Source organism: Petaurus breviceps, unplaced genomic scaffold (genome assembly GCF_028583685.1).
Source record: "Petaurus breviceps papuanus isolate PSGF00001 unplaced genomic scaffold, PetGlider_PUasm1.0 189, whole genome shotgun sequence".
Lineage (NCBI taxonomy): Eukaryota > Metazoa > Chordata > Mammalia > Diprotodontia > Petauridae > Petaurus > Petaurus breviceps.
Genome location: NW_027185809.1, coordinates 41,003,324 through 41,012,845, shown reverse-complemented (window position 1 = coordinate 41,012,845; position 9,522 = coordinate 41,003,324). Strand labels below are relative to the sequence as shown.

Below are 9,522 nucleotides of genomic sequence, written 5' to 3'. Positions count from 1 at the left end.
ATCTATCTATCTATCTATCTATCTATCTATCTATCTATCTATCTATCACTTATCTATGTCACATGTAGCTCCATTCCTCTTGAAACCACCCTAGTTCAGGTCCTGATCTCTTCTTCTAAGACTACTTTAATAGCCTTCTAACTGGCCTGCCTTCAATCCATTCCTTCTCCAATCTGCTTTCCATATTTCTGTCCAAGGTGATCATTCTAACATGATCAAGGCACTGTTCTACTCAGAATCTTCAATGGCTCTAATCTCTTTTCCCCAGCTCACATCACTGCCCCTGCCCCCTTCATATGCTCTACATTCCATAGACATACTACTCTCCATTGCCCACTTTTGTCATGCCCTCCACATCCTTCCTTTGTACATGGCATCTCTAATACTTGGGATGAATTTTCTCCTCACCCTCCTTCGCCATCTGCTGAAGCCCTTCCTCTGAACACCATTTCATACACTTTCTTCTTTATGAAGCCTTACATGTCTGTCTCTGTGTCTGTCTGTCTCTGTGTCTCTGTCTCTCTCTCTGTCTCTCTCTCTCACATACACACACATACATGCATACACACTCACATTGGCATATTACTTGAACCTTACCTTGGTACTTCCCTCATAGTTAATGGCATGCTTGTCCTTTATTCCACTAAGGTCATTGAGAGTGGAAACTGTATCAAATCTATCTTTGTATCCCATTATTCCTAGCACAATGCCTTGAAAATAGTGGACAATAATTAATATTTGTATATCTGAATTGAATTTAGCATTATTTTCATATCGATTCATAGCTGTTAGTCTGTTAGATTACTATTTGTCATTCTATTTCCCTGGGTTTTACTTTCTTTGAACTCTGTTATTGAAATGAATATGTAATCTGTATAATCAAAGAAGAAGCGGGACCAACTTCATTTATTTATGTGACCTGCTAGTCTGCAGTGGAGTGAAGAAATAAATAAGGTTAATTACAAAAGAGTACCTTGTTAGCTATTTAGAAACTCCAGAAATACTACCAAATATTCGTCTCATCTTGGAGGTCTTTAGTTTAACTCACCTTAACTGTATCCAGCTGGCAACTTGTTAGGTAAGAGACACAGTATGTAAGCTGAAAATGTTTGCAAAATACAACAGTGCCCATTACAGAGAATTTAATGTAAGGCACCATTCAAGAGGGTGTTAATCTTCAAACATTCTCTCCTTGGTCTAATATTAGCTGCTTTCACACCTAATATTTCATTTTATTCTCATGACAACCTTTTGAATTAAAATGAATAAAATAATCCATTTGAATATCCATTTATTAAATGATCAAATTCAACAAGCATCTATAATTACAGACAGACATTATACTAGATGCTGAAGATACAAAGATGAAATCAGATACAGTCCTTGCCCTCAAGGAACTTAAAATCTAACAGGGAAGATAAAATATGCCAAACAAATGGCTATACGGTGAATCATAAAAATACAAAGGAGGGGTTCTGATTAATTTAAGAAGGAGAGATTACTACCAAATTGGAGGAATCAAGATAGGTTTCATGGATGGGTCCTAAATTGGACCTTGAAGGAAAGTCCATTAGTAACAATAACAAAACTATATCAATGTCTGTATCTACATAGCATTTTTCAGTTTACGAAGTGCTTCTCTGCCAATAGGCTTCTGAGGTAGGTTGTACCAATGTTACTACTATTCCCATGTCCTAGTTGAGAAAATGAAGAGCACAGAAGTCACATGAATTGCCTTTTGCTGCAGAGGTAGTATACCGCACAGCCACAACTCAAACCAGATCTTCTGACTCCAAGTCTAATGTTCTTCTTATTAGACCAGTTATCTCCAAACTTTTTTGACTGTATGCCTCTATCATCAAAAAATTATTGTGCATCCACTCCCAATATGTATGTATATGAATTGTATATATAAATTATGTAATCTATATTCCTATAAATTGCAGTGGCATCATGGATAGTCAGTGCTGCAGCTAACACACAAGTCTTACCTCTGACACATCTTATCTGTACTATATTGTGCAAGTCTCTTAACCTCTCAGTACACTGATCAATTCTCAAGACTCTTAAGTTATACAACACTATTGTGTGACGTTCAAGTATAATAGATCTTCTAATTGCTCTTCTAAGCAATGCAATGATCCAGAGACAATTCCAAAAGATTCATGATGGAAAATGCTATTCACATCTAGGGCAAGAACTATGGAGTCTGAAGGCAGATCAAGGCATACTATTTTCACTTTATTTTATTTCATGTTTTTTCTCTTTTTTCACCTTCTTTCACAATATTATTTATATGGAAATATGTTTTACATAACTGTACATATATATATATATATAACCTATATCAAATTGCTTACAATTTTGTCTCTCTATATCAAATTTCTATACCATTTGTATAGGGAGAGAGGAGAAGGGGAGGAAGAAAATTTGGAACTCAAAATTTTATTTAAAAAAATGAATGTTAAAAATTTTTCTTTATATTTATTTGGAAAAATAAAATACTTAAAAAAACCTCTAAGTTATAGAGAAGGTATTGCATTGGGAGGGCAAGTTTCTCCATCCAGAAGTTCCTAATACCAATGAAGTCACAGATCCAATCCAGGACCAGTCCCTGTTTATGAATTTTATACATATATGTGTGTGTGCGCACATGTGTGTACATATGTATAAACATATATATGTATTGTGCTAATAATTATGTACCTTATAAAACTTACACAGAAATAGAAATGAGATAAGGGTGAAATAATATTATGAAAATAAGTTGATTTTTGTAGCATCTGACACCAGTGCCTGTGTCACAATTGAGTTAAAACCCCTTTGAAGAGCCAACATTTGGGTTAAAAGGAGGCCAATGGTAACAGGGGGTCTAATGGGGGAGCCTTGATCTATTAATGCATAAAAAGGGTGGTGTGACTGTGTCCAGGACAAGTTTTTAATTGACTATTTTAGGAAGGATGAGATATGACCCATGTTCCCACTCTCTCAGATCAAACATTTCCTAGGGTCAGGACTTGGCTTCTACTTTAGACACTTGACAGTATTTCACTCCGCAAGCAAAGTTATATATAATCAGGCACCAGGGTACTCATTTCATTGTGCAACTGCCCAAAAAGTGCAATTCTCACTGCCTAGACAAAGTTTGGGTTTAGTCTCTGCATAATAATGATTAACACAGATGGTCAGAACCTAATATCCAAACAAAGAGGGAAAGAGTAGAAGGAGGTGACAAAGTTAGTGTGGAATTTGGGACTGAAACTGAAAAGTTTCTTAAACTTTATTTGAAGCTTATAGTTCTAATAATGTTTATACTTTATCTTCCAAAGTACCAATTTTTACAGTATATAACTTAGTTTGCCAAAATACACACACACACAGAGACACACGTCATCAACTAGGAATTTTTTAACCTGGGGCAAGAGGCAGGAAGTTTCCCTGAGTTGCTAGTGGGCTTGGAGGCAGAGCTAGGAGAGCCAGAGGCCTTGGGACACTAGTGTGAAAAAATCGGTACCTAATCCATAAGATTCTCTCCTTAGCTTGACTTTTATCTATATACTGCCCTGTAGCCACAGGGGACCTCAGGACTGTCCTGAGACCTCTTTATTCTCTCTCTACATGTACTTACCCTCTTGGTGATCATATCAGTTATACTTTCAATCATCTCCTGTCATATGACTCCTAATCTATACATAGTGGGGCACTGGAGGTCAGTGTCTGATGGTGGATATGAAATCCCTAATGCCTGTTTTTGCAAGCCCCTGGAAATGGGGCTCTACTTAAAATGACAAGAAAGAAATCTCCTTTCATCAGAGAAGGAGAGGGAGATGAAATGTCAGTGGAGAAATATGGGCAATGCAGTACATTCTGGAGAGAAGAGGAATTGAGAGACAGAGAGACAGAGATAAGAGATTGTGGGGAGAGACAGACAGACAGACAGAGACAGAGAGTGAGAGAGAGACATGCTCCAATGGATTAGTGCCATCATTGCAATAGCTGTCGCTACCACTGCTTCCCAACCAGGGAGGTTAAAATAAGTAGAAAATGTTAATGCAGAAATGACTGTAACTGTTTTTGTTTGGAGAGAGCAACAATGATGACACTTCACCTACCTCTTTCCCTGCCCTCCTTATCCTCCCACCCCCCCAGTATCTGTTACAAAGCTTAGTTCTATTTCTTTAAAAATGTTAGCCTAGTCTCTATAAACTGGTATTAAGACAAGACTGTGCTTAACTGAAGGCATTATTGGTTTGTATTTAGTTTCCTTAGAAACAGTTGAGAGGTTATGGTCATCTGCACACTAAGTATAAAGGAAGCTCTATTTCTAATTACTGAAGGGTTTCCCTGACTGGAGGCTCAAAATCACACAAAGTTGTTTTGTTTTGTTTTGTTTTGTTTTAACTGATAAATAGCAGTATAAAGTCTAAAAGCTGGGAAAGGATTAAGCCATTTGAAATTTCCCAGGGCGAAGAATGAGCTAAGGTGTGGCCTTAGAGAGAAGGGGAACAGATGAACATGGAAGTGGAGTTACTTCCCTCAGAGGCTGCCATTGTTGCATGTCCCATGGCAGGTTCAGAGTTCCCATCTACCCCTGAAGGACAGAATGAAGGCATTGACTGAGGAAAAGTCACATCCACAGGAGCACCTGAAAGGAGGCGGCAAAGAATGACTCTCTTTATGAGGGTGGGGCCCACTCAAGAAGGAGTATAGGAGCTAGTTTTCCTCTTAAGCTTTGTTGTCGTTCGGTTATTTTAGTCTTGTCTTAGCCCTGATGACCCCTTTTGGGGCTTTCTTGGCAAGGATGCTGGAGTGGCTTATCATTTCCTTCTCTAGCTTATTTTACAGATGAGGAAATTGAAAGAAACAGGGTTAAGTGACTTGCCCAGGGTCACACAGCTAGTAAGTGTTTGAGGTTTGCATTTGAACTCAGATCTTCCTGATTCCAGACCCAGCATTCTATCCACTGCACCACCTCGTTGTCCATACCTTTTTTCAGCTAAACAACTCTATATTTCCAGCCATTGTTGGATTTATTTCTATCTCTAATCTCTCTTGAGAACTGGCCCCATATTAACAACTTCCTGCTGGTCTTTTCCACCTGGATATTCCATAGACGTCTTACAATTCGTATGTTCAAAAAGAAACTCATTTCCTTTCCCCTTGAATTCATCTTTCTTCCAAACTTTCCTATATTTGCCAAGAGCACCACCATCTTTCTGGGCACCCAGGTTCACAACCTCAGAACTATCTTGAAGTCTTTCTATCCCTTATTCCTAATAGCCTTTCATTTGCTGAGTGCCCCTGACTTAACTATATCAGGTGTCCTTACTCATGTCTCACTGGCAATAGTCTCATAATTACTCTCCAGACTTCCAATTGCCTCCTTTTCAAGCCATCTTCCACATAGCTTCTTAAGACATAAGTTCAGCTTTGTCATTTCTCTGCTTACAAACCTTAAGTGGCTCCCTATTGCCCCTAGAACAAAATTTAAACTCCTTAGCTTGGAATTGAAACCCCTTCACAAGTTGGCTGCAGCCTAACTTCCCTGAATTACTGCATCTTATTCCCCTTCACATGCTCCACATTGCTGCCAAACTGCCAAACAAAATACTGTTTTCCCAACTAAGTCCAACAATATAGTGGTACTATGACTTTTAAGTTGGGCTCTTATTCCCTCTTTCTGATCCTTAGAGATGGTTTGAGTTACTACTTTCTAGTCACTTCTTGTATCTTCCCTTTGCATGTGATTTTCTCTCTAGTAACTCCCTGATCTCTACCCTTTGGGTATGACTTGGTTTTTTTTTATACCTCACCTTGGAAAGACCATGGAAAGGAAATGTTCAGTTTGCTTCCTACCTTCTCTCCATCCAAACTGATGACTCGTTTGCTAGAATAATAAGATTTCATATTTCCCAGTTTGGGAAAATTATAAAAGGAGAATCAATAATGTTTTTTTTGTTCAGCTTGAGCCCACAGCTAGGATTCCCCTGGGAAATTTTTGCTAATTATAAATCTCTCTCTCTTGAATATATAGCAATTTATATAGAAAAAAAATCTGCTTTTCCTTTGGGATTTTAGGATTGGTTTGTTAGTCAAATCCAACTCCATACATCCTGGACCAGGATGAACTCCTTGAAGAGTCAAGAGGGGAATGCTGATATGAATTTCTGTTCTTACCAGTAAGCTTCCATGTCTAGCACTATATATTCTTGGCAGCTCCGGGGATGTTACATCCATTTTTCATCTACTTTTTCCATGCCTTTGTATAGGCTATCCTTCATACCTGGAATGCTGTCCCTACTTACTGCCTCTTAAGACTTCCTAGTGTTAGAGAGAGGGTCCTTTAAAGTCCAGAACCTAATCATAGAAATGGGATTGATAATGAGACATGATTAAAAATGTAGCTATACCATGTGATCCCTTCAAAGAGGTGCAACAAAATCCCTTGCGTTAATTAGAAAGGGAGCAACGTGATAGGATGAACAATAATAAACCATACTCCCTGGGTGACCTTTAACAATTAGTCCAGGAAGAAGCAGGAGGAAAAGAGGAACTCAGCTACTGATGAAATGTATGGATGTTACATAGGCCAGTAGCCAGTCATGAGAAGTTATGTGGACATGGGAGAATGAAAGCACAGGCAGAACAAGTGGCACAGAGAAAGGGCCCAGGACTGTAACTGAGGCTGTTTGGGCTGATAGGGCATAAGGAGTTTCAGAACAGATGGTAGTTTGCTGAAACTACTTTACATCCACTCCCTGTTATAGAGCTCAAAGCAATAATCCTGTATTTCCTTTTCTCTCCCTCTCTCATGGAAGCCTGAAAACTTTACTTTTAGGAATGCGCTTGTTTTTTATCAATTGTTTTAGATGTTTAGTTTTTTTTTTTTACAAGCAGTATGGTTGGTCAATAATACTAAAGAGAACCAATAAAAAAATGAAAGAAAGTAGTCTGACAATAGCAGATCTCAAATATACTGCAAAGTAGTAATCATCAAAATAATCTGTACTGGATAAGAAACTGAGTGATTAGTGAATGAAATAAATTAGGTACATAATATCACAGTAACCTAATATTTGATAAACACAAAGATCCAAGCTATTAGGTCAAAGAGCTATTCAAAACAAAAAAAAATTAGGTCAAGATCTATTCAACAAAAGCTGCTGGGAAAACTGGAACACAGTCTGGCAGAAAGTAGGCTTACACTAACATCTCACACCATATACCAAGATAAGGTCAAAATAGGTACATGATTTAGACATGAATGATGATGTCATAAACAAATTAGAGGAGTGTGGGGAAAAATTACCTGTCAGATCTATGGGTATGGGAAGTATTTATGACCACACAAGAGATAAAGAGGCTCCTGATAGGTAAAATGGTTAATTTCAGTTACATTAAATTTGAAAAGTTTTTGCACAAACAACTCCAATATAGTCAAAATTATAAGGAAAGTAGGAAACTTAGGAAAAAAAATTTATACCAAGTTTCACTGATAAAGGTCTAATATCTCAAATAAAAGGGAACAGAGGCAAATTTATAACAATAAGAGCTATTCCCCAATTGAAAATGGGTCAAAGGATAAGAGCAGGCAATTTTCAGAAGAAAAAATATCAAAGCTATCAATCATTATGTGAAAAAAATGCTCTAAATCACTAATAATTAGATAAATGCATATTAAAACAACTCTGAGTACTATCTTATACCTATCAGATTGTCTAACCTAATAAAAAAAGGAGAATTACAAATGCTGGAAGGGATGTGGAAAAATAGATACACTAATGCATTAAGTTTGTAGAGAACAATTTGGAATTGTGCCTAAAGGACTATAAAACCCACACATATCTTTTGACAGAAATATCGCTACTAGATCTGTAAGAAATCAAAGGAAAAGGATGCATATGTACAAAAATATTTATTGCAGTTCTGTTTGTGGTGGCAAAGAATTGGAAATTGAGGAGATATTCATCAAATTGTTGTATGTGATAGCAAGAAATGATGAAGGATAGTTTCAGAAAAACCTGGCAAGACTTATATGAACTGAGGCAAAGTGAAATGAGTAGAACAAGAATATTATAGATAGTAACACCAATATTGTAATGATAATCAACTGTGAAAGACTTAGCAACTCTGATCAATAAAATGATCCATGAGAATTCCAAAGGACACATAATAAAAAATACTATCAACCTTCAGTGAAAGAGCTGATAAACTCTGAATGCAAACAGAAGCATATTTTTTCATTTTCTCTTTTTTCTTTTGCAACATGACTAAGATGGAAATATGTTTTGCATAATTTCACATGTATAATGGTTAACATATTGCTTGCCTTCTCAATGGAGGTGGCAGTGAGAGGGAATTTGGAACTGAAAATAAAAATTTAAAAAGAAAAAAAAGATCAGAAGTTCCATGACTTCCAAAGTTAAATAAACTAATCTGATAAACCACCCTGAAAAATAAACAGTGTGGTTGGCCTGCCAACCAAAAACCAATGCTAATTGGGGTGTACTTAATAGAAAAGTATTTGGGAGGAGGCAACTGGGGGAAGAAGAGCCTCAGAAAAGAGAGAGACCTAACTCTGAGTTGTTTATGCTGTTTTTGGCTAGGGGCTCAGAACTAAAAAGATAAGAGAATTATAGATTATTTAATATAATTTCTCAGAGCAGAAGAGTGGTCTTCCTGTTTGTTTACTTCACCAAGAGCCCTGTTTAAATCATGAGTCAGTAGGAGGGTTGGGGGAGCCAAATGGGAGTAGATGAACAACGTTGCTCATCACAACTCTCTAATTCAATCACACCAGGTAAGGCTAATGTGAAATAGGGTCTCTCCCCTCTTCCTCACACTCTGTAGGGGCTTAGGGCACCTTTCTGTCCCAAGTAATTCAGACTGAGAGGAGAAAAAGCTGAAAACTTCAGCGGGCAGGAGCTTGTGGCAGCAGGTACTCCAGATAATGATTGATTACCTCCTCCTACTCCTGCTGCCCCTCAGAGATTCCTCTTCCTCCCTCAGGAGGAAGGCCCTACAGGTCTGTAAGGCCTCTGGTCCTATTCTGTCATCCCTTTTCTCCTTCAGCAGAACCTTTACCCTAATAATCATCCTGGCTCAAAGTTTTAAAGATTAGGAGACTTTCCCACAATTCTTTTTTCCTCTTCATCCCCCCTAGTTTTGGATTAAACAGGCATTGCCCAGGGTATTGAAACCTCCACCACTACCAAGAAAAGGAGATCCCTGACTAAAACTTTCCCTATTCTAGGAAGTGGCAACTAGCATTTGGCAGCAATGCTAATCTGTGGTTAGTAAACTGAGTTAGTTGCAGAAACAGGGAATGGTAGTAGACATACACTTCCTGACATTTACCTTCCCTTGCATAGATGTTCAAGGGTGGAGGGGGTTGGGTTTGGGTCTGAGCCTTTTAAATTTGATGCCCTCTACCCAGTTTAGTATTCTGAAAATTTTATATCCCCTAAGTAAAAGTCCCTATTTTGTCCTGGTCATCTCTTCATATCTCCCTCTCCCTCTCCT

General features: G+C 37.8%; 1 protein-coding gene across 1 annotated transcript in view; it reads right to left on the bottom strand.

Moving 5' to 3' along the window:
- Window positions 1-9,522, bottom strand: part of TSHR (thyroid stimulating hormone receptor) — a 186,977-nt gene that overhangs the window by 90,584 nt on the left and 86,871 nt on the right. The window lies entirely within an intron of this gene.